Here is a 22,601-nt window from a genome sequence, read left to right as displayed (position 1 = left end):
CTCCTATTACAAAAAGTTCCTTGCTTCAGGGTTGGTGCCTATCTGCCTTTTATTTTTATTGACTGAATTCTTTTTCTCCCCAGGTGGTTGATGGTAGGAAGCGGTCTTCAGCACAATCACAGCTGCTCCAATCATAGTGTTTCCTCTGTTACCCTGCAGATTGCTGATAAGGAATAAGAGTTTTACTTTTCTACCGAGATTGCAGGTATCTTCTTTGTGCAGTAAGGTAAAGGGGAGAAGCTCACACAGAATGTGTCAAATTGCATGTAATGGGACATTCCTGGACAGTAGCTACAACTCTCCTGGGAGATCACTGCTTCAGGACAGAGTCCCGACTTCTCAGCCTTAAGTATGAGGACCCATATGCACGCTCAGCCTGCCAACACACACACACACACTCAGAATCCTCATCTGCGGCCACTTTCTGGTACACACCCATACTCCAGCTTCTTCCTGAAATGCACAATGTGTTTGTATACCATGATAATAACTTATCCCAACTGTGGTTCAGTGGCATCCAGAATGCAACTAACCCATATTCATTTTCTCCTTCCTTTGCGTTTTGACTTAATAATGCTTGACTCTAAATAATTTCTCCCATAGAAGGAGAAAAAAATAGTCCAGCAAGATAGTTGGAGGATGGGCAAACCCCAGCCGTGTCTTACAATCCTATGAGTTTGTAGTGTTCGATGTTATTGCCCATTAAATTTTCTCTGGGGTGTGCCCCATGTGAGTCACTGTACAACGCCTAACCTAAATTGTAAACAAAAATGAGTATTTGCTTTCCTTACATATATGGAAGAGAATCGTTAGGCTTACAGAGAAAAAGAGAGAGTTGTGGTTTAATGTTTAATTTTTGGTTTTGCTGGTAGAGGATGAAGTATACTTCTTTTTTTTTTTTTGGCGGTACGCGGGCCTCTCACTGTTGTGGCCTCTCCCGTTGTGGAGCACAGGCTCCGGACGCGCAGGCTCAGCGGCCATGGCTCACGGGCCCAGCCGCTCTGCGGCATGTGGGATCTTCCCGGACCGGGGCACGAATCCGTGTCCCCTGCATCAGCAGGTGGACTCTCAACCACTGTGCCACCAAGGAAGCCCTGAAGTATACTTTTATTCCTCCTATTTTTAGTTGCACCTCAGCATTCAGGCATGCAATTTTCTGAAGTTTTGTCCTTATGGTCTAATTGGGAATTCTCCTATGATGTTCAAATTATCTCTTATATTAACTCTTGATTTACTAATTAGCTTTTAGGCACAAAGAGAGGATTAAAAAGCTGCAGAGATAAACTGCTCCAGAATAATGTATACAACACACAAGCAAGAAAATACATCAATCCCATTCACAGAGAGCATGTGCCTAAGGTATGTGAAGTTCTCTACGTAGCAAACATCAGGAAATGATACCAACGGCTGTTGGACTGACATGTTGTGATCTGGCTACTTACTGTGTATCACCCTGGCTTCAGAGGTAGTGAAATGTGGCACATCATCAGATATTTAAAGGCACAAAATTGTTTTCAGCTGTTACAAATTTAGGTAGGAGATATCCTATCTGGTATGAAAGTAGTTAGCAGACAGACCTTGTGGTTTGCTGACTACCTGAATTAAATTGGAGACCCTCTGAATATTTTTACCTGCCACTCTGCTGAGATAAGAGCCTGACAGGCAGCTCAAGGGAATGACTGGGCTGGGAGGAAACTCACAAATCACATATGAAGCATTGTCCTCTGAGCTCAATGTGGACCAAGATCGTGGTGGCTTCTTCCTTAAACAATGAGGAACAAATTGAGGTACCTTACCTGAAGGGGCCAGGTGGCATCGTCATTGAGTGCCACTTGAAATGGAAGGATAATCTCTTCTCTTATGTTGCCATTCATGAGCATGCATGACTTATCTACCAGGGACTTGTTCCTTTCAGTTCAAAGTTAGTATTTCCAAATTTGAGTCCATGAACCTCTTTCTCTCATGTCCTATCTTTTCACAATAAAGAAAGCTAAATCTAAGGCAGGGGGAAATATTCCACTTCAGTAGTCTCATACTTTTTTTTTTCTTTGTGGTACGCAGCCTCTCACTGTTGTGGCCTCTCCCGCTGCGGGGCACAGGCTCCGGACGCGCAGGCTCAGCGGCCATGGCTCACGGGCCCAGCCGCTCTGCGGCATGTGGGATCCTCCCGGACCGGGGCTCGAACCCGTGTCCCCTGCATCGGCAGGGGAACTCTCAACCACTGTGCCACCAGGGGAGCCCTCCACTTCAGTAGTAATCAAAGAAATCCAGGTGCTTCCCTGGATTTAGTGACAAATATATTAATTGCAGTGTGGTTTATAATACAGAAAAATTTGAAATGACTAAAATATTTAACAATTGGATATTGGTTAAACTATGGTATAATCATATAAAGAAATAATCTATAGTCATTTAAAACAATGTTGAAAAGATTATCGATGAAGAAAGATGTTCACCATATCGTGAACATCTCGTTAAAAAAGCAGATTAAAGATTAGCATGCTTTGTATATTCCAAGTTTATTATGGAAAGTATATATATATATATATATATATATACATAGGTGTCCATAAAGATAGGCCTGGAACTATGTACTAAAAAATTAACCCCACTATTTCTGGGTGGTGAAATTTAAGATAGTTTAAAACTTTTCGTAATTATCTGCATTTTCAAAGTTTTTATAATTTATATATATATTTACATTAGTGAAGCACAACAGCTACTTCTAATTTAAATAAATCAATATGAATATGCATGGAGAAGCTAAGACATCCATGACCCTGACGATGATAGCAAGTCAAGGAGCCTGTGAATCTAGGATGGAGACTGTGTGTTGCCTACTCCAATATCCACTTCACCCCTTTCCCTTAGCTTTAGCACCCCAAGTTTTAGCTGGGCACACTGCTGAAATAAAAGACTACATTTCCCAGCTTCCCTGGCAGGTCAAGACTAGATTCAGACCATTGAGATGTAAGTGGAAAACCCATGTGGGACTTTAAGAACTTTCACTAAAGGGCATGGGTTTACTTCATTTCCCCCTTTTTCCTTCTCACATGGACGTTGCAGCTGCCACACGAGTCCATGATATGGAAGCCACATGCAGAGGATGGCAGAGGAGAAAGATAGCCATAGGTTGCTTGTGACAGATGGAGATCCCATGTCAGCTCTGGACTGATGGCCTTCACAGTACTTTGTATTATAGAAACATAAATTTCTATATCCTTTAAACCACTGTTATTTGGGGATTTTCTGGTTTTTGTAGCCACGCCCAGGCCTAACTAATATACAGACTAATTGTGTTTGTAGTTGTCGCTAACTGATCAGAACCCTTTCAGAAGGGCTTCTAAGAATTAGTTGTCCAGAAAAAGAAAAGATATGGAGCATCATAAAAACGATACTTTCAGGGACTTCCCTGGCGGTCCAGTGGTTAGGACTCTGCGCTTCCACTACAAGGGGTGCAGTTCGATCCCTGGTCCGGGAACTAAGATCCTGCAAGCTGCGCCGTGCGGCCAAAAAAACAAAAAACAAAACAGAAAAACACCCATACTTTCAAATGTATCTACACTAGCATGTTGAGTTTCTTGAATTTCTAGATGACTCATTAGTTGATTTTTTTGGTTTTTTTGATGCAGCAGATAAGCCCATCTAGACATGATCCCAAATGTTGATACAGCCAATTTGGAGGCGATAGCCACCAAATATAATTCTTAATTACATAAAAGTTAAACGTTAAATGGATGTTAATTATGATGAAAATAGTGACATTTTTACACCAGTGCAAGTGTGGCTTATTAAAGTACAGAGGCTTTTAATAAATATTTAGAAAAAAACAGCCTACTGCTAAAGGGAAGTTTGTCATCTGGGATGTATTGTTAAAGGAATTTTTACCAAATGAATATTTCCGTGAACTAACCTATAACTGAGAGAAAAACTGCATTGACCTCTGAAACAATCAATCCATGGATTCTTTAACATTAAATCTCATTGCTACAAAAATTAGGAGGAACAGTATAATTTGTACAGTGAATGGACAGAATAATCTATTACTCTCTTTTGGGGACATGCAACTTATTTTCCCAGATTTCATCACTATGTGGCTAATTTAAAGAACAGTGTCATTGGGTGCTTCGAGGATTTAAACCTTGATGACGCTGAAAAGTGTCTTTTGTTAGCACTGCTTCTATACAAACACTCAGGCATTTCGAAACGATTTTTGAAGTGGTCTGATAGTACAGGCAATTAAAAAACACAAAGTTAATTCCTTCCATCCCGCAACTGTACGACATTAGAAATGAAAGTGGCCTGAGTTAAAAAAAAAAAAAAGAGGTTTTAGAGAGACATCCTCTTTTTCTTTCTTTCTTTTTTCTCTTTATCAGTGCAAATGTTCATGTTTTCATCTCTGTAGGATTCTTTCCTCACTGCATTCCACAAGCCCAGAGGAACTCGCTGGAACTCATACAAAACCCTCTCCTGCTACCATATTAGGAATCAAAATGTGTAGCAGAAACCAACTGCCAAGTCGAGATAATCAACAGGGAATGTCTGTGCCTTCAAGCCAAATGAGTGCAGAAAAATGATCAAGGCAGCAAAATAAATAATAAAACTGAGGACTGGCTTTAGATTATGGTCTTGTTATATCCCACACACTAATAAAGCTGTGTTGGAAATTTCTGTACCTCTTGGCCATTCAGGTACCAGAGTCAAGTTCGGTCTAATTTTATTGTGGATATAATTCACTCTAGGTCACAAGTGGAGCAAAGTGAAATAATATATCTCTGCCTTATTAACTACATCAAAAATTGTGGTTTGCATGCCTCCTAAATCTTCTACCTTAATACCAACCTGATTCTGCAATACTTGAAAATTTAGATTTTTCTTTTTCCAACTTTTGGAAAGGGTCTATAAGTATATGGAAGTTACCAGAAAACTTTCCGGCTATTGTTTTCACTCCAGGTGAAACTGGTTATGTTTTCCTAATTTATATGCAGCACTTGATCCATCATGTACTTGACTGGAAACAAATTTTTAAATAATACATGTGATAATTTAAGAGATACTTCAAACCACAACACAGTGGTTCTGGAGTCCAAGCAAGGGACAGGATGGGGATTATACAGTGAGGGCTGAGCCATTATCTAGTGAATTAGACTATTGTGGAACTAGCTGCCTGCTTTATTAAGACAGTAATGATTACACCTGAGAATGCAATGCTGGCACGATGAGAAATTTGACCTTGCAGCCACATTTCAGAAGTTTTAAAGGAGGCAGGGGTAAGAAATGAGGAGATCAGAGGACAGAAGTTCTCATAAATCAAGACAACAGATGACAGGAGCCTGGGTGAGAGCATAATTGTAGACTCAGGATGAAGCAAAGAATTTAGAGCTATTACAATGTAATTTGTGTGCCGTAGCTCTCTGGGAATTTATAATTATCAGAGAAATAATAGACCCATGGTCAAACAGCTTCGGGCCTATAAACTGGATGAAAAAAAAAAAAACAAACAAAGGAAAAAAAAGTGGTCTAGGACATTTGGAGGTGCAGGGACAAGCCAACAAAAATGCCTTCCTCGTACGTTTATAGCATGTCATAGTTTACATGGTTTTCCTGGATCTTATCTTATTTGACGCTTTGTGAAGCCTGCGAGGAGGACCCCCTCACCCCCTTAAGCCACATGAGGTCACAGGTTGAATCAATTCTGCTAAATAACTTGCTCAAAGTCACCGTAAGATTGTGCACTAGATCTCAAATCCTTTCCCAGCTTCCAATGATGCCAAGCTAAGTAGCAGCATCTGTGCCTTCTGGGGCTCCTCCTTCCCTTTGCAGTGAGAATTAGTAACAGGTCCCCCACCTTGCTCATTTGCTTGTTCAGCCTTCCATTTGAGCAATCTTTAGCCCTTCAATAGTTGTGGAGTCCACAGCTTGGCTCTGGTGAGCAAAATTATGCCCTGAATTGACAGACAGGAAATACCCTTTGTTAGGAGGACTGGAGAAGGATGCCCAGATACCTTTGCCACTACTGCCATCTCCTGTTCAGAGTGGCTCACCCAGAACTGCCTTTACACGCATTTGCTGTAAATTCAAGTGTCATACCCAGGCCAAACTGATTCCAGGTGAGAGTCAGGAATATTCCCCCATGCATTTGAGCATCCCTGTCAACCTGTTCTGGAAGCAGCATCTTTTGGTGGCCAGTGTTAGAAGGTAGTGTGAACAGGATTAAGGAATTGAAGACTGCTGTTTGCAGAAAGAGGGAACTGGAACGAAGAGGTCTCTGTGAGGTGGAGACGTGGTCAAAGACGGAGGAAAAGAAGACGGCAAGGTGCATCTACTCTGAGTGTCCTGCATGAACCACCACTCTGAAACAGAAATCTCAGTGCAGGCCATGTGCAAGAGAATCGAAGGAACATAGAAAATCGGATCCTCTTCCGATTTCAAGAGGAGTCATCAAAGAAGCCTCAGATGAAGCTGACTTTTCCAGATAAAAAGTTATGGGTATCCTTGTTGTATTATATATCTCACCATCCACCAAGTCTTGGAAATAACTCACAGGTGAATTCAACCTTTTTGCTCCTGATGCTGTAGATTCCTTTTTTTGTTTGTTTAAATTTATTTTTATTTATTTATGTTTTGGCTTCGTTGGGTCTTCGTTGCTGTGCGTGGGCTTCCTCTAATTGCAGCGAGTGGGGACTTCTCTTCCTTGTGGTACGCAGGCTTCTCATTGCCGTGGCTTCTCTCGTTGCGGAGCACGGGCTCTGGGCTCGCGAGCTTCAGTAATTGTGGCACGCGGGATCTAGAGTGCAGGCTTAGTCGTTGTGGTGCACGGGCTTAGTTGCTCCGTGGCATGTGGGATCTTCCCGGACCAGGGCTCGAACACGTGTCCTCTGCACTGGCAGGCGGATTCCTAACCACTGTGCCACCAGGGAAGTCCCAGGAGTGCAGATTCTTAAAGGGCCTGGTGAGAGGCATGGCCAAATACATTTACTAACCAGTGTATTTGCAGAGGCTAATGTTCTGAGGGTGAAGAGGATATTTTGGGGCCAAGTGTAGCATAATCTAAATTTGATTCTTGCTCAAAAGTGACCACTTAGTTCTATTTCTAGTTTTTCATTTTTAAGAGGGAGAGTAGAATGAATTTTATGAAGATCAACCATTCTAATTTAGTCTGCCATTCATGGGAATTGCATTAGGTAACGGGCGGCCTCCAGCCAGACAGACAGCTATTAGACTGCTCTCCTACTTGATAAATTAGCTTTATCGGGTCCCTACAGCTTTGCTTTCACCTTGTGAAATCTGTATTCAGAGGCCAAGTCCCTTTGCAGTGTTGTTATCACGCTTATCCCTGGAGCTCTGGCTTCAGTTCCAATTTATAAGAGTAAAATGGATTTCAAGGCCTTTTTATAAAATATGACTCAGCTTCATATTTAAAGAAAAGACAGGTTAAACACTACTGACAGCCACATTGGTTGGAAAACTTCTCAGGTGGCATTGCTCTTATAATCAAGAACCTTCTAAGATAGTTGTTCTCAAACTGTAGCCTTCATTGGGATCACCTGGAGGGCTTTGTTAAAAACAAATTGCTGCGCTCCACTCACAGATGCAGTCGATCTCGGGTGGGATCTGAGAATTCGCCTTTCTAACAACTTCTAGGTGTTGTTGATGATGGGCCTGGGACCAGGGGTGGAGAATCACACACGTTTACTCTTTTTTTTTTTTTTTACCAACCTCTCTCCACCTCTTTCTTTCTTAATCTCTAGATCATAATGATACTCGTTCAGGCCTGTTATGGGCTGAATCTTGTCCCCCCAATTCGTATATCGAAGACTTAACCCCCAGTAGGACCCCAGAATGTGACTGTATTTGGGGATGGGGTCTTTAAATAGGGAATTAAGATAAGATGAGGTCATCGGGGTGGGACTACATCCAATTGAAGACCATCATAGAAAAAGGCTGAGCTTGCCTAGGGAAGAGGGAGTTCTGCCAGTGGACTGCAGAGTGGCGACATCGACCCTGCCCTGGTTCTCCAGCCTGCCGCCTACCCTCCCAACCTCAACAATTTCGTGAGTCACTTTCTTAAATTTTCTCTTCCTGTTCAGACACACATATCCATCCTCTTGGTTCTGTTCCTCTGGAGAACCTTAATACAAGGTTTCATTCCCATTCAAGTTCTGCTTGAAGTCTGAGGATAAAGTTTTTCTTATGAGTATTTTCCGGTAAATATAAAGCACTGGGAAAATGGAACTTACTGGCTTTTCTCACATATAACTATCGCCTAATGTCTAATCGTCTGTTCAGATGTACTGAATATTTACGGTGTGTGGGGGCTGCTGTTTGCTCAAGAAGAGACCCCAACAGGCTCTCCGTCATGGGGACCATGCTCTGAGTTGCTTTTTGAATAGTCTTGTTTGTGGTCAATGTTGTGGTCGATGTTATAACAAAAGTATCTCCCAAGTCTGTGACTGTTCATCTGGACTGTGGTTTAACTAGAAGAGCTAGTTCAGGCCCCTTAATATGAGGGGTGAGTGGTGTGGAATTTCCTTGGAGTATCCGGAATGCTTTACAAATGTGTCGGTATGAGTGGATGTGGTGTCTTATTATCTTCATTTTGACTTTTCCCGAAGTCCTGCCTCACACACTGAGGATTTAATGAGCTTTCACAGAGATCTCTATATCAAAAGAGCCCTTGCAGAGCCATAAGCTTTACTGAGCTTGCTCTTATCTTTTGTTTCGTTTTTTTTTTCCTGCCTCTGGCATCGATGCGATTGAACTTGGGCTATTTAGGTTTGCGGCACAGAGGAGACACCTGTGAAAAATCCGCCTTTTGAGGCTGCCCATCCAAGAGGGGTCGTTCTTGGGCTGCCTTGTTTTCAGTTTGCTTCATGAACAGAAACTAGAGCTCTCAGAATGGCTCAATCCTAGATAACCACAGTGAAAAAGACTTCATCAAACCTGAAACCCAGGTTTTATCTCCCAAAGCTGGAAACCTTGAACTTGTGTGTTGGGACTGGAAGGGAAAATCACACATGTTGAAATGGCAGCACCTGCTGGTCAAGTGTGATATGGCAGCTCGAGAGAAGCAGCTGAGCTTCAGGCAAGCCGGGAGCTAGTCCCAGGGGGTTTGTCCGTTGCCTTGCGGAAACTTTCCGCGGGAGGAATTCTTATCCGAGCTTGTGAGGGGTGGAGTGTAGATTGACCCAAGCTGGAGGGTCAACGCCAGTGTCAGAAGGTTCTGTGAAGCCTCCCGCCGTTCTGAAAGTGCCACAGTACTCGTTCTGCAAACAGTGCTATGAGTATATACCAGTCCCCCTTGTCTATCTTCTTAAAAAGTTCACAATTTATTTTTAATGGCTTGCTTTCATGTGGTAATCTCCTACTGAGCAACAAAATAAAATTGGAGAGTAAAATTCTTTTTACAGAAATCTGCTAGCCAACAAAAGTTCTCAGAAAAGACATTTATTCCGGAGTGGAAGAAGTGACCAACCTGGATTTTGTCTCAGGCTATATCATCAAGGGGTTTATATCACTAGCTTCCTGAATGCCAAGTGAAAGCGTAATGGGAATTTTATGGCATGTTCTTGATATGTGGTATATATGAAAGCTGATGATTGACTGCTAGTTAATAGAGTTCACTTAAATTACCCATCAGTGTTACATTTGCCCATGTTTGACTTCTTGAAGCATTTTGATATAGCATAATAACAATAAAAAATAGATTAGCCAGGTGGCGTTAGGTCCATCTTCCAGATGGGGGGGTCACAGACACAAGAAACTGAAAAGGTTTATTGAAGATCACATTGTTTGTTAGAGCTGGCACCCAGATGGCATGTCCCTAACGGCTACTATGGTGCTTCTCAAACTTGATGGGATGATGACTTGCATCCATAGGTTATTGTGCTCCTGTCTAAAGCAGCGGTTCCCAACCTTTCTGGCGTGGGACCGGTTTCGTAGAAGACAATTTTTCCATAGATCAGGGTGGGGGAGGGGATGGTTGGGGGGGTAATGGGAGCGATGGGGAGCGATGGGCAGCGGCAGATGAAGCTTTGCTTGCTTGCCCGCCGCTCACCACCTGCTGTGCGGCCGGGTTCGTAACAGGCCATGGACTGGTACCGGTCTGCGGCCCGGGGGTTGGGGACCCCTGGTCTAAAGGAGCGAATGAAAATATAAGGAAGATATTTGTTCCACTTTCGGATTAGAGGTTTAGTTCTTCTAGGTTCACACATGGACTTCATGGAAACCAAATACACTAGGGCATCCTGTGGATACATGGCAACGGCACAGACAACAGCGAGTTAGGCAAGGTGAACAAAGTTAACGCCTGCCTTTCGGCAATGTGCCCTCGGTCTAAAACTTGGTATCAGGCATTAGGTGGTTGCATCTGTTGTGTTCTGTCAGATGGTATGGTTACCTGTAGATAAGTTGTTCAGACAGAGGTGATGAAAATGGCCAAAAGGTTCTAGAGCTCTGATTTCTGGCCCTCTACCTTCCTGCAAGCAGCAATCAATCCACCCCCTTTGTGTTTCTTTGCTTTCTGAAAAACTGAAAACCCTGCCTAGCCACCTTCATTCTCCTCCTTTCTGCCTGGTACACTCTGTACAAAGTAGAGTTGACAAGGAGATTAATGTGATGACATGTAAGGTCTAGAAGTTCTAGAAGGATGGAAAGGAAACTCATTTTGCCGGCAGTAGGAAAGGCCTCCTGTGTGCTGGGTGTCATGCTTGCTTCTATACACATATCATTTCTTTTAAGTCATCAACAGTAGCCAGGAAAAGTAGATGTTTAGGTTTTGATGGAGAAATCATGGCTCAAATGGATATCTTGCCTCAGGTCCCTGTGCCCACTTCTCTCTCTGACATCACACTATGTCGCTAAACATTAAGGATAGCCAGGCATAGGGAAATGAGAGTAGAGTGGGGAGTTTGAAGTCGATGGAGGGTATGACTAGTGTCTTCAGTATTTGAGGAAGTGAGGCCCAAGAATAGGAGAGAAGGTGGGGGACTAGGTAGGTTCTACTCATCTTGGCTTTAGAGAGAAATGTACTTGGATAAACTGTTTGCTTTCATTCAAGTCATTGTGGTTTGTCCAGCAGAGCATTTTGCATTTCTGCATTTTAACCGGACCTCCAGATGATTCTGAATTACGCCAAGGTTTGAGAGCCACTTCGTTACTCTGTAATATCTACTATGTGGAAATTTTAGTCTTTCCTCATCTATACATGAAAAGGTATCTTTAGAAACAAACCGGCAGCAATCATCGAGTGTGCTTGATTAGACTTAATCTGCTTTCTCTCCTAATAAGTAATGGAAGATGAGATAGATGTAATACTAGGAACCGTCTAGGTATTATAAATACAGCCATTGAAGGTTTTATTTTTTCCTTTTTGGCAACATATTTGAACTCTTTAATTCTAGAGACAATATAATTTCTAAATAGAACATCACATCTGAATTTTTACTTTATCTTTTATCATATTTTCTTTGAAATTATCTCCTGAAGACAATGAAATTTTAAAAGGCCAAAAAATTATTCAAATGACCACAGATCACTTGTTAAAATGTCCTATGACATTCATTTAAAGATAACAATATCAAAAACCCTTCTAAAACTTAAAGACCAAAGAAAGGATCAATATTCCTTCTCATTTCTGCCCTATCCCAATTCCCTAAGAAAAGAAATATCTTTGAAATTATAGGATTTTAAGATTGTAGGATTTCAAAAGAGACCAAGCATGGCAGTACTGGACTGTGTATTAATGTTGCAGAAATTAAGTAGGCAGAAATACAGAGAAGACTTCCTGAAATTGCATGCTTTAATCTGCATGTTGAGCTAGACAGTGATTTGGAGTAGAGGTCTGGAGAGAGACCAACTAGAAGGGCTGTGACAGAAATATTAAGGGAATCGTGAAACAGAAAAAATGGTCTTCCTGGCTTCCAATATCAAGTTCTCCCTTCTATTCAAACTTCATTGTTTATAAAACAGGTCCTGTTCTTTTTGAAATACTAATTTAGGCGAGTTCTCCCAGAAAACTTTCCTCATCCATAAATCCTATTTGCAAGTGTTTTGATACATATTTATTGATGAAACTTTATACATGTTGATTTATAATATATATTAACATTGATTCAATCATATTTTAAAATCTGTTCTCGGCTTCTGGAGTAGAGGGACCTTATTGTATTAAATGTGTTTTGTTCAGTGGATATTTACTGACTTCCTATTGCATATTTTGCACCGTAATAAGGCATTAAGATGCATGTGCCGTATGACCTGATCTCTGTCATCAGAAAAATTAAGTTGGCTGACAATACAAAGCCAGGATAAGTTAAGAGGTAAGTTAAGAATTGAACACAGTAGTGCAAAGGATTTTTTTTTTTAAGACAGTACTTGCTGAAAAGCCACATCAATTATTGAATACAAGGTAGTGATTGCCATGAACTCAGAGCATAGTCCTTAGTATTCTTTCCACCTAAAGTGTGAAATTCCTTCAATAGCTTTTGAACAGATTTCCCCTGGTAGTTGAGAGGGGCTCAGCCTCTGTTGTAGCAAGGGCCCTCCTACCCCTATGTTCTCCTTTTCTGTGGATCAGACCGACCTTGCATACCGATCGCTTTCTGAGGTGTAATAAATGACAAATGGAATATAATTGATAGTAACAGGAAAATACTTCGTATTTAGAAATTAATTCAGTTAGGTCAACTTTCAGCTTTAAACAGCAATTCAGAATCGAATGTTTGTTGCATGAACATAACCTCATCCACCTCAACAATTTTCTGAGACACACAAACTTGAGAGGTTTCAATTCTATGTAGTAACACAGAATTTACAGTTGCTAGTGGAAAATACTGTGTAAGATTTTCCTAGATTGGAAGCTGTTGGGATTAGAATGTCACATATACTTATAAAAAGGAACCATCCTGATATATTTCTCTATTAATCGTATCCCCCCACCTGGCCACATCTTTAAGACTTGTAGTATGGTGTTTCTGATCTAAAAGAACGATGAAGAAAAATCATTACTTGAGACAGTTAGAGGATCAGTTAGAATCTTCCCGGTACCAAGCCACCATCATCTTGGTGCAATGAGGATGCTGCCCACAGTTTTGACCCCCTCCACAGACCCTCTTCTAGAGGGTAAGCAGAACAACATTCCAACGTGCAGGCAGACCTCTTAATTGTCTTTTCTTTCCTTCACTGAAAACCCTTTTATGGCTAGCTCCCCAGTGCAACTGAATGCAAGCGAATACCTTCCCAAGGCTTCTAAGCTCCTGCAAGAGCTGGTTCCTGCCTGTCTCTCAGACCGAATTCCCTACACATTCTCAGTGGTGTGCCAAGATCCAGCCACACCAGCCTCTTAGATATTCCTCAAACACACAACATTTCTTCCCATCTCAGGAGCTTGGTATTTTTCTTGTTGCTTGAAAAACTTTCTTCCGGATTTTCAAATGTCTCTGTTCACCAGAGCTGTCAACCCTCCGCATTCACCCTCTACATTATTCTGTTGGTCTCCTTCCTAGCACTTACCGGTACCCCAAATTATCTTACTCTTTTTTTTGGTTTTGTTTAATTGTTATTATCTCTCCCTACTAGAATATAAGCCCTTAAGGGTGAATGATCATGTTAACTTTTCTATTCCGGGTATCTATATGATAGTGCCTGGCACTAAATAAATGCTCAGTAAGTATTTGACAGACTGTCTGAAAAAAAATCAGCCTTTAACCAAGCGACACAAAGTATTGATACTTTAGCTACGATTTTCTCCATTTAATCTGTGATTATGTCCCATAGCCTGTATATATATGAATTTATAGAACTTCTATTCCTTGAGCTCTATCCCTTTATTCTCAATCAGAAAAAGAATTTAATCTGGTTTCGTATTAGATTAGTATCGACTGGGGAAACTTTAAAAAAAAAAAAAAATCGTTGCTTCCTGGGACCTTCAGCCGACTGTTCCTCTTGGGATAGAGCCTGGGCATCTATATGTTAAAATCTAAGGTGATTCTGTACTGAGAGGATTGAGAAAGACTGGAATAATATTCAACTTAATATTTAGATATTTAATATTTACTTTAAATATGCTACAAAATTATCAACTATATTCTCCTAGCATGTATTCAAGTGAAAAAGTATCAGTGTAGGGCAGGAACCACAGCAACCAACCTTCCTGTACTAGGGTAATCTAGCCATCAGTATAAAGATCCCTTACTGTTACCTGGAAATCTGTTAGCATACTATTTGGACCCTATAAAGTGTTAAACATAATAAATACCTCAGTTTCTAAAGTATTAAAATATTTGGTTTAGAAATGATTATAAATAACTTCATATCTGAACATTAACCTGTTAAAAATTATATTCCTATAGTAACCAATTTAGTATACAAACTATTATTCAGTATTTTCAGCCATAATATAAAAAAAATTGTCAATGGTTGACTTGTGGACTATAACAGTAAGTCTCCCTGAATTTATTACTACGGATTAATTTAGGAAAATCTGTATACTTGTTTTCTTTACCAAGTGTGGTATGGTAATAAAAACTTTATTATAAGGTATTTTATTTTTGATGTGATATGCATCAACTTAAATTGTTTTTCTCTCCCTTGGTATGCTTCCTGTACTTTTTCTCCTTTCATTATACTCTAAGTGTATACTATATATAGACTAGGAGAAGAAATTTCTTTACTTCATGAATCAAAGATTACTACTGAAGTCTATAATAATGTGGGGCTCTCTACTTTAATTAAACAACTAAATCATTTAGAGGAATTTTTGATTGATGTCTTCTGTATAACCAGTCTTCTTTTCTACATCTTTTTTCTTTTCTCTCATTTGACAGATGTATTCAATGCCAATTATGTATTTGGTCCTTTAAAATCATCTTGGCATTAAGAAATGATATAAAAAACTGAGTGGTGTGTAAGTAGTTTTAAAACATTTGGGTTATCATGAGATTAATCTATTTAATCTTAATTCTGATAATTATGGAGGTAATTTTATGTAGACAGGCAGTCCATCTAATGACTAAATACACTCAATAGCAGAACAACTCTTTTGTGTAGATATGTCATTGGTAAGATAAAATTTATGGTCCAGATGTTTTAGCATTTGAGTAAGAGGGAAAATATCTGGTTTTTTTAAATGATACAGTAGAAATCTGTTTTGATGAATTCTAGTTAGGTATTACAGTTTATTGATGTGGGCTGAAACAAGTTTTCTTTAACATAAGCCAAATAGATTAATTCCTATCCTAATAGTCAAGCATCTTTAAATGTATTAATTCTGAAACGTGTTAACCTCTTGAGAGGAGATGTGAGAATGAAGGGTGGGTTATGTGTCATCAGCTTCTGATTGGTATTGATCTTCGTGAGTTTAAATGGGTTCATATTTGGATACTGAATCATCCTGCAGACTGTTTTATATACTGTCATAGCAATCTATCTTTAACCTGTGTAGGCAATTGATAAACACTGATAAATCTTATTACTGTGTGAGTTTCTTCCTGTAACTTTCTAGTTGTATTTTTACTCTTTTCAGTCTTTTTTTCTCCTCAGTAAAAGCAATATTATTTCCATTTTGACAGCTGCCTTGGTGATATCCCAAATCATATTCATATCTGCGGGTCCATTGCAATTCACGTTAATACCTAGTTATATACCCCTAGCATTTACCAGTTGGTTATCATCCAGCTATCTGGGCTACATCAACAGTTTAGGTATCTGTCTGATTTTAAATAATACATGTGACCAGATGTAAAGCATGAGAGCAGATTGCAGCCGAATAATACATCACCTCTCCAATGCAGTCCCTGTTATAGCTTTCAGGTTAGTCAGAAAGAAGGTATACATTGAAATGGTGGCTGTTTCTGGTTCTCGCTCTCCCAGAATGACAGATGTTAGGGTTTGGCAGAGGGGTAAATATCGGGGGAGGTGGTCAGTCTTTGTTCCTTCCCCAAAGGGCAGAGGAAATCGGAGAGGGATGGGGTAGGGGAGGATGGGGGCTGATAGAGAAGTCTAAAGAAGTGCTTTCAGGATTGTCTATCCAGACAGGGTCAGAGTAGATATACTTGGATTTCTTTAACTAGAGAGACTAAAGTGAATCATCTCTTTATTTTATGTACATCATACATATATATGTATATATACATATACCTATGTCTTTGAAAATTTTGCATCAGCTTACATTAGTTTATCTCTCTTGATATTCTTTCTCTACTCTTTGTTCTTCATACTCCAAGTAAATTGTATGTCACAGATGGGGTCAAGTGGGGAGTAAAGAATTATTCTCCATCTTCTGTCCTCATTTGCTGTAAACCTGTGAATATTCTCACTTATGTATCAGCAGTGAGCATTATTTGCTATGTTCTTAAAATCTTTGTACAGCTGATAGCTTTACTATAAATTATGAACTCTCTATCATTATTTTTCCTATTACATGTAGTTTTCCCACAGTGGCAAAAGTTGATGTGGTTTTTGTAGGTATGAGAGGAAACAAGGATTTTCTTTTAGAAAATGGTTTGTAACTACTAGTTTTTCAAATTGTTGTCCACGAGTGTATTCCCATGGAAACTTGCCTATTTTGGGGTTTTCAAACATACATTGAAAATACATACATACATTGAAAATGTGGCGGCCATGGAGATAGTCTCACGAAACAGTATCTAAACTGTTCCTCCTTTGGAGAAACAATGATTAATAGCATGTTGTCACGTCTCGTGTGTCCACTCATTCTTCAAAGAGCGTTATTTCTGTGGTGACACATGCTGTTCATGTTGTGTGGACGTGGCACATTTGGAGAAGAATTTACAATGTATACAAATTGCAGAGCTTTCAACAGTGTATTGATATTTGCCATATAGCTTACAAAATTGCTGTATTGATGGCCTTATTTTTAGTTGGTCCATTGCCTCCCAAACCTCGCATGACGGTTTGTGCTCCTTGGTATTTTAAAATTCCTTGACTTCTGATCACAACAAATCAGCCATCCTGAATAAAAATAAATCCATTAATTTCTTTCTCTCATTTTCCTAAGTGGTGCAATCGTGTAATTCTTACTGTCTACTCAAAACTGTTGGGGGATTAGCTAAAGATTCTATTCCAGTGGTTACAAAAGATAATGTATTTTCTTTGCTCTTGGCAACATCTTTCCCACGTTCAGAAAATAATGAAAACGGGCCATGTTAGCTCTTCGCCATCTTACTAATACATCCTTTGGAGTTAACGACCTATGGACTGTGTCATTCTTTATTAAACTAGGTTTTTGCACTCCTAGGGGGCTTTTCAAATTTTTTTGAGCACTGTGATTCTGGCATCCCCAGATATATACATTTTAGAACTGGGAAGGAATTTTTGAAACCTTCTTTTACTGTTTCCAAAAACCACTTTCGTCCTTTGTTTTGTGTTGTATGTTTTTAAGTTAGTGTTTCTCAAAGGGTGATTCTTCAGGACTTTGCATTAGAATAACCAGGAGTTGTTACATGCAGATATCTGATTCCCTATCTCAGAGATGCTGAGTCAGGGCACCTGCATTTTTTTTTAATAAATTAATTTATTTTGTTTATTTATTTATTTTTGGCTGTGTTGGGTCTTCGTTGTAGCACACGGGCTTTCTCTAGTTGTGGCATGTGGCGGGGGGGGGCTACTTTTCGTTGTGGTGCGCAGGCTTCTTGTTGCTGTGGCTTCTCGTTGCGGAGCACGGGCTTTTAGCACATGGGCTTCAGTAGTTGTGGCACCTGGGCTCAGTAGTTGTGGCTCATGGGCTCTAGAGCGCAGGCTCAGTAGTTGTGGCACACGGGCTTAGTTGCTCCGTGGCATGCGGACTCTTCCCGGACCAGGGCTCGAACCCGTGTCCCCTGCGTTGGCAGGCGGATTCTTAACCACTGCACCACCAGGGAAGCCCAGGGCACCTGCATTTTTAACAAGTGTCCCCGGAGATTCTAATGCCCTCTGCTGATGGAATACAACTGTTTAACCTCTGGGCCTAGTGACTGTGACTGATCTTGAAAGTAACGACAATCACCTTGCTCCTGGTGACATAATTTGCACTGGGTGGCTAGGGTGAAGCACATGAAAGACTGAATTCAACCTATAGAACTTGGCAGTCAAGCTAAATATCCTTGGATACTTCCAGAGTTACATTTAAAATTGTGTCCTATGACACGTGCTAGAGGTGGGAGTTGAATCTCTTCTACCATTAAGATAGGGTGGCAGCGTTTTATGGTGAGATAGCAAAGGAAACCTGAATATAAACAAAGCTAGGGTGCAGGATAGAATGATTAAGGAGCCAGACAAACTTGACGTGTAGCTCCGCCTCTGTAATCGTGGGCAGTTACTTAAGCTCTTCAAGTTTCAGCTTCCTCGTCTGCGAAATGATGATGATTAGAGTACTTACCTCACAGGGTTGCTGTGAGGGTTTTTCTCTGTAACACTTAGCACAGTGCCCGATTCATACAAGCACTTAGCAAATGGCAGTATCTTAGGTTACTTAAGTTCACTAAAAATCACTAAAAATGTTCTTCGTATTCATCGGCTGTCTAACTTAATTTAGGGCTTTCTAGATCTGTCAGAGGACACGTTACTGGGAAGAGTATAGATATGTTGTACTACTGATAGAATTTTTACAACGGGATGTCGATTCAATGTCTTTATACAAAAACTGTGGTTGACATTGTGTTGCTGAAAGTTGTGATTAGTAAGATTTTCTGTAATCTAATAAATGTGCCTTGAGTCAGAACTGATTTCCACATTTTTATTTCTTGGCAGGGTGTGCAAATGTGAATGGAAATAACTTGATTATGCAATTCTGTTGCAAGTAGAGAGTCATGGAGAATAATGGACAAGTAGGATAAACCTACTGACGAAGCATATTTTTCTAAACACAGGATAGCCAAGTTTCAAGTATTGTGAATACATATCCTTAATAGCATTCAAAAATGAGTTCCTTTGGAGTCTGTTAAATGGCAAGATTTAGGTATGTCACAGGCTCAGCAAAAGAGGACTGAAATCGTGAACATTACCTCCTTTGTATAATTTTTATAATATATTTAGTGCTGGAAATTGGGATTTGAAGTACCCATTTCTTAAGTTTTTCTATGAATAGGATATGAATACCCTTCTTAAAAATTTCTACCACTGCAAAAATGTATATAGTTTCAAGCATATAATCCTCCCCCTGAAATCAGTGTTCCTTATTTTTTTAACGAAGCAAGACAAAGTACTGATGTGTATATGTTGAAGAGAAAAAAAGACACAGGTAAAGGAAAGTGTTGAAAGACGGTGACCGAGGAACTGGAAAAATGTTACAAGTGCACTGCAGATATTTTCTGACCCCACTCCATCTATAGTCCCCCTACAGCTATATGCACATGTGTTTAAGTATTTGTACAACGTAGAAGAAAAAGTGTGCGCAGGATGTAGAGGCTCTTTTGTTTTAATGTAACAAAATGACATTAAGTGTTCGTGAGAGTTTGATGGTGAGATGTCAAAGATTTTTGCATTAAATATATCGCCCAAAAATGCTCATATTACAAAAATCAACTTCCCAAGAAAAGGGTTAAAATATGTCCCCTTTAATTGCATGTATTGGTCAAACCATTCTAATTCCAGCAGTTACTTGGATATTAAGCATGAATAGTCTGGATCTATACATAATTAGATAGAGCAGATATTATAGAAATTTCCAAGACCATCTCATAGGCATTTTAGCCTCTCTCCTAGCAACTATTATTTGGGCATTTCTTAAGACTGTATTGACATTACAAACAACCTTTAAAATAAGCTAACTCAAAAAAAAAAAAAAAAAAGCTAACTCATAATTGGCATCCCCAATAGAATGCACATAAAAAGAAACATTTGTGCATCATCCTTAATCAAATGCACATAGAAAAATAATAGAATAACTCAACAGTGATTAAGCTTGGTTAGAAATATTCCCAAAATGTCTGCACAGCTGACATAGCTTCGTATTTGAAATCATTTCTCTCTTGTTTTTACTCTTTATAGTAACTTCATTTGATAGGCCAGCTTCCTAAACCTTATTTAACTAAAAAAAGTAATAGAATCATTGATTTTAAAAATGGAAGCAACCTTAGATGTCAAACAGTTTAATTTTTTTTTTTTTCATTTGAGAAATTGATGCCTGGACAAGTTGTGTGACTTGCCCATGCCTATGGTTTGAATTGTGGTATAATTGTGACTAGAACTCGGTTTAGTGCTTTTTCCACTGAGCTTAGGTAGAAAAAAGAGGCAGATTTTAACTAATGAATTACCACTAATTTCCAGCGGCTTCTCTGGGCCACTGCTGTCTCTTCAAGCAAAAGCATATAATGTGCAAAAGTATTCCTTTTATAAAGGATACTAGTTAGATAAAATATTCAAAGGTTATAAGATGGGTAAGAGGGTGCAGATAGCAGAAGTGCTGAAAATGGAGATAAGATAAATACAGGTTATCTCAGTTTAAGATATCAACTATGATTGTCATTTCTAATAATACCTATGTCTCCCATCACACATGCACTTCCTTTATCCCCTACAGGCAGGTGACCAGGCAAACATCTTTATGTCAACTGCATTCAGAATGACTTTATAAAATGTTGCAACAGGTTATTCTTCCAATAGACTGTTTTTCACATATGTGAGGTTAATGTTGGGAGAGAAATCAAGAAGAATGAGAACAAGGTAGAACTACAGAAACATTGACCATGAACAAGACAGCAGGGGAAGAGAGGGAGGAAGGGGATGGAGAAGCTGAAGCAAATGTGAGGATATTGCAGGGGCGCCCACAGACCCAGGGTTCATGAGACTGGACACAGGTGCCTAGAAGCTAGTAACTTCAGGGAAGGGCACTGAGAATTTTTGTAAATCATTATTAGGTTTCAGAGATTAAGATCATAATAGATATTTAAAGACTCAAACACTAGGGAATTTCAGGAATGCAGAGTAGTTATTAATATTTTCAACAAAAATACAATGGGTAGGAAGATAGTCCATGCAATAGAAAGCAAATAAAAAGGGGAGAAAAAAACCCCAAAGACATATTTGGGGGAAAGTGTGGCTACTTCCAAAGGGGTCTTAAATTTGTGAACCTTTTTTGGTTAGAAATTTATTATTTTCAAATATAAATATATATTTATATATATATTTGGTTTGTCAAGAATCAACTAATTCTCTGAAGAGGGATGTGGTACCTTTCTTTGGGAATGGTTTCAAGCAGTGTTATCTAATAGCAAGGTAGTGGACTGGACAACCCTTACTGGTTAACTAAAGGCCCAGGATATGCCAGTGTTGATTTAAAGTAGCAGTTCTCACAGCACAAGGATAGTATCAGAGATCGTGGCAATGACATTCACCTGCCCTACCTTAATCTTGGGCTAGCCTGAGTTTTCATAACAAAGTTTGTTTTCCTTTTGACTGCAGGATTTTTCTAGCTTGGTTCATTTAATGATAGACCAGTCTATCCAGTGAACTGAAAAAAGCAGGAAAAGCAGCAGTCTTTGGAGTGTTATGAATCACCACGTATGTTCTCACCTAAGACCACTCCAGTGGCACATTCTATTCATGGCTTTATTTCTTTCATTTATTATGCTCACAACACATTTTTCTGAATTAAAAAATAGGTAATTGGGGGCTTCCCTGGTGGCACAGTGGTTGGGAGTCCGCCTGCCGATGCAGGGGACGCGGGTTCGTGCCCCGGTCCGGGAGGATCCCACATGCCGCGGAGCGGCTGGGCTCGTGAGCCATGGCCGCTGAGCCTGCGCATCCGGAGCCTGTGCTCCGCAGCGGGAGAGGCCGCAACAGTGAGAGGCCCGCATACCGCAAAAAAAAAACAACAACAACAAACAAACCAGGTAATTGAATTAATACCCACAGTTGATTGATGCTCCCCTCGAATTGGTAACCTTAGCCTAAAACACTAATTTATTCTAAAACCCATAATTGCCTGCATATGTAATTTTGCCCTGACACCATTTTGAACTGTAAATCCTGGCATTCTGCCACCAGTAATTTTGGTATCATGACTTTAATTTTAATTGTGGGTGACATTTGGAGGGGGGAATGAGCATAAAGATTCAAGCTACATTTTAAAGGCTAATCAGACTTGAAAAATCAATGAATATACATAAATCTTGATTGAGCATCTACAAATAGATAGAAAACAAAATATACAAACAGTCCTGAGAATTTACTTCCAATAACTAATTTATATAGAACTGATTTTGTCTCTGTAGAAGTTTTGGGGAAAAAATTGTGTTTGGACATAGATTGTTCCACACTGAGTCCCAATTACCAGCCCGCCCCCAGCCCCATCAGCTATTTATTATAAATTGCTTGGTGGGACTAACTCTTAGCTGAAAAGAATAAACAATCAAACAATAATACAAAGGCTTCGGTATTAAACACCTATATATAAACAGATTAGGAACATGTCTATGTCCCTAATACATATGTCTATGTAATTCAGGAGAAAGCCAGTTAAATCTATCATATAATAAGTGATGATGTTTTCTTACATCTGCCCACAAAACTGAATCAAGTTTCATTTTTGTTTGCTCTTATGCCTATATTCAAAGCTTGAAATGATGGAACTATAAATTGAAATCATCATCATGGCTCTAAGT

General features: G+C 39.7%; 1 long non-coding RNA gene across 1 annotated transcript in view; it reads left to right on the top strand.

The window, feature by feature from the left end:
• The first annotated feature begins 6,840 nt into the window (after positions 1 to 6,840).
• The window catches only part of LOC113620784 (uncharacterized), a 308,396-nt gene continuing 292,635 nt past the window's right edge, over positions 6,841 to 22,601 (top strand). Inside the window, exon 1 of the long non-coding RNA XR_003432914.1 lies at positions 6,841 to 8,054. This is a non-coding gene — a long non-coding RNA (uncharacterized LOC113620784). The remainder of the gene's footprint in view (positions 8,055 to 22,601) is intronic.

This window comes from Aethalodelphis obliquidens, unplaced genomic scaffold (assembly GCF_003676395.1).
Source record: "Aethalodelphis obliquidens isolate GAN/ISIS:26980383/991018 unplaced genomic scaffold, ASM367639v1 scaffold8, whole genome shotgun sequence".
Lineage (NCBI taxonomy): Eukaryota > Metazoa > Chordata > Mammalia > Artiodactyla > Delphinidae > Aethalodelphis > Aethalodelphis obliquidens.
This window is presented reverse-complemented; position numbering and strand designations above follow the sequence as displayed.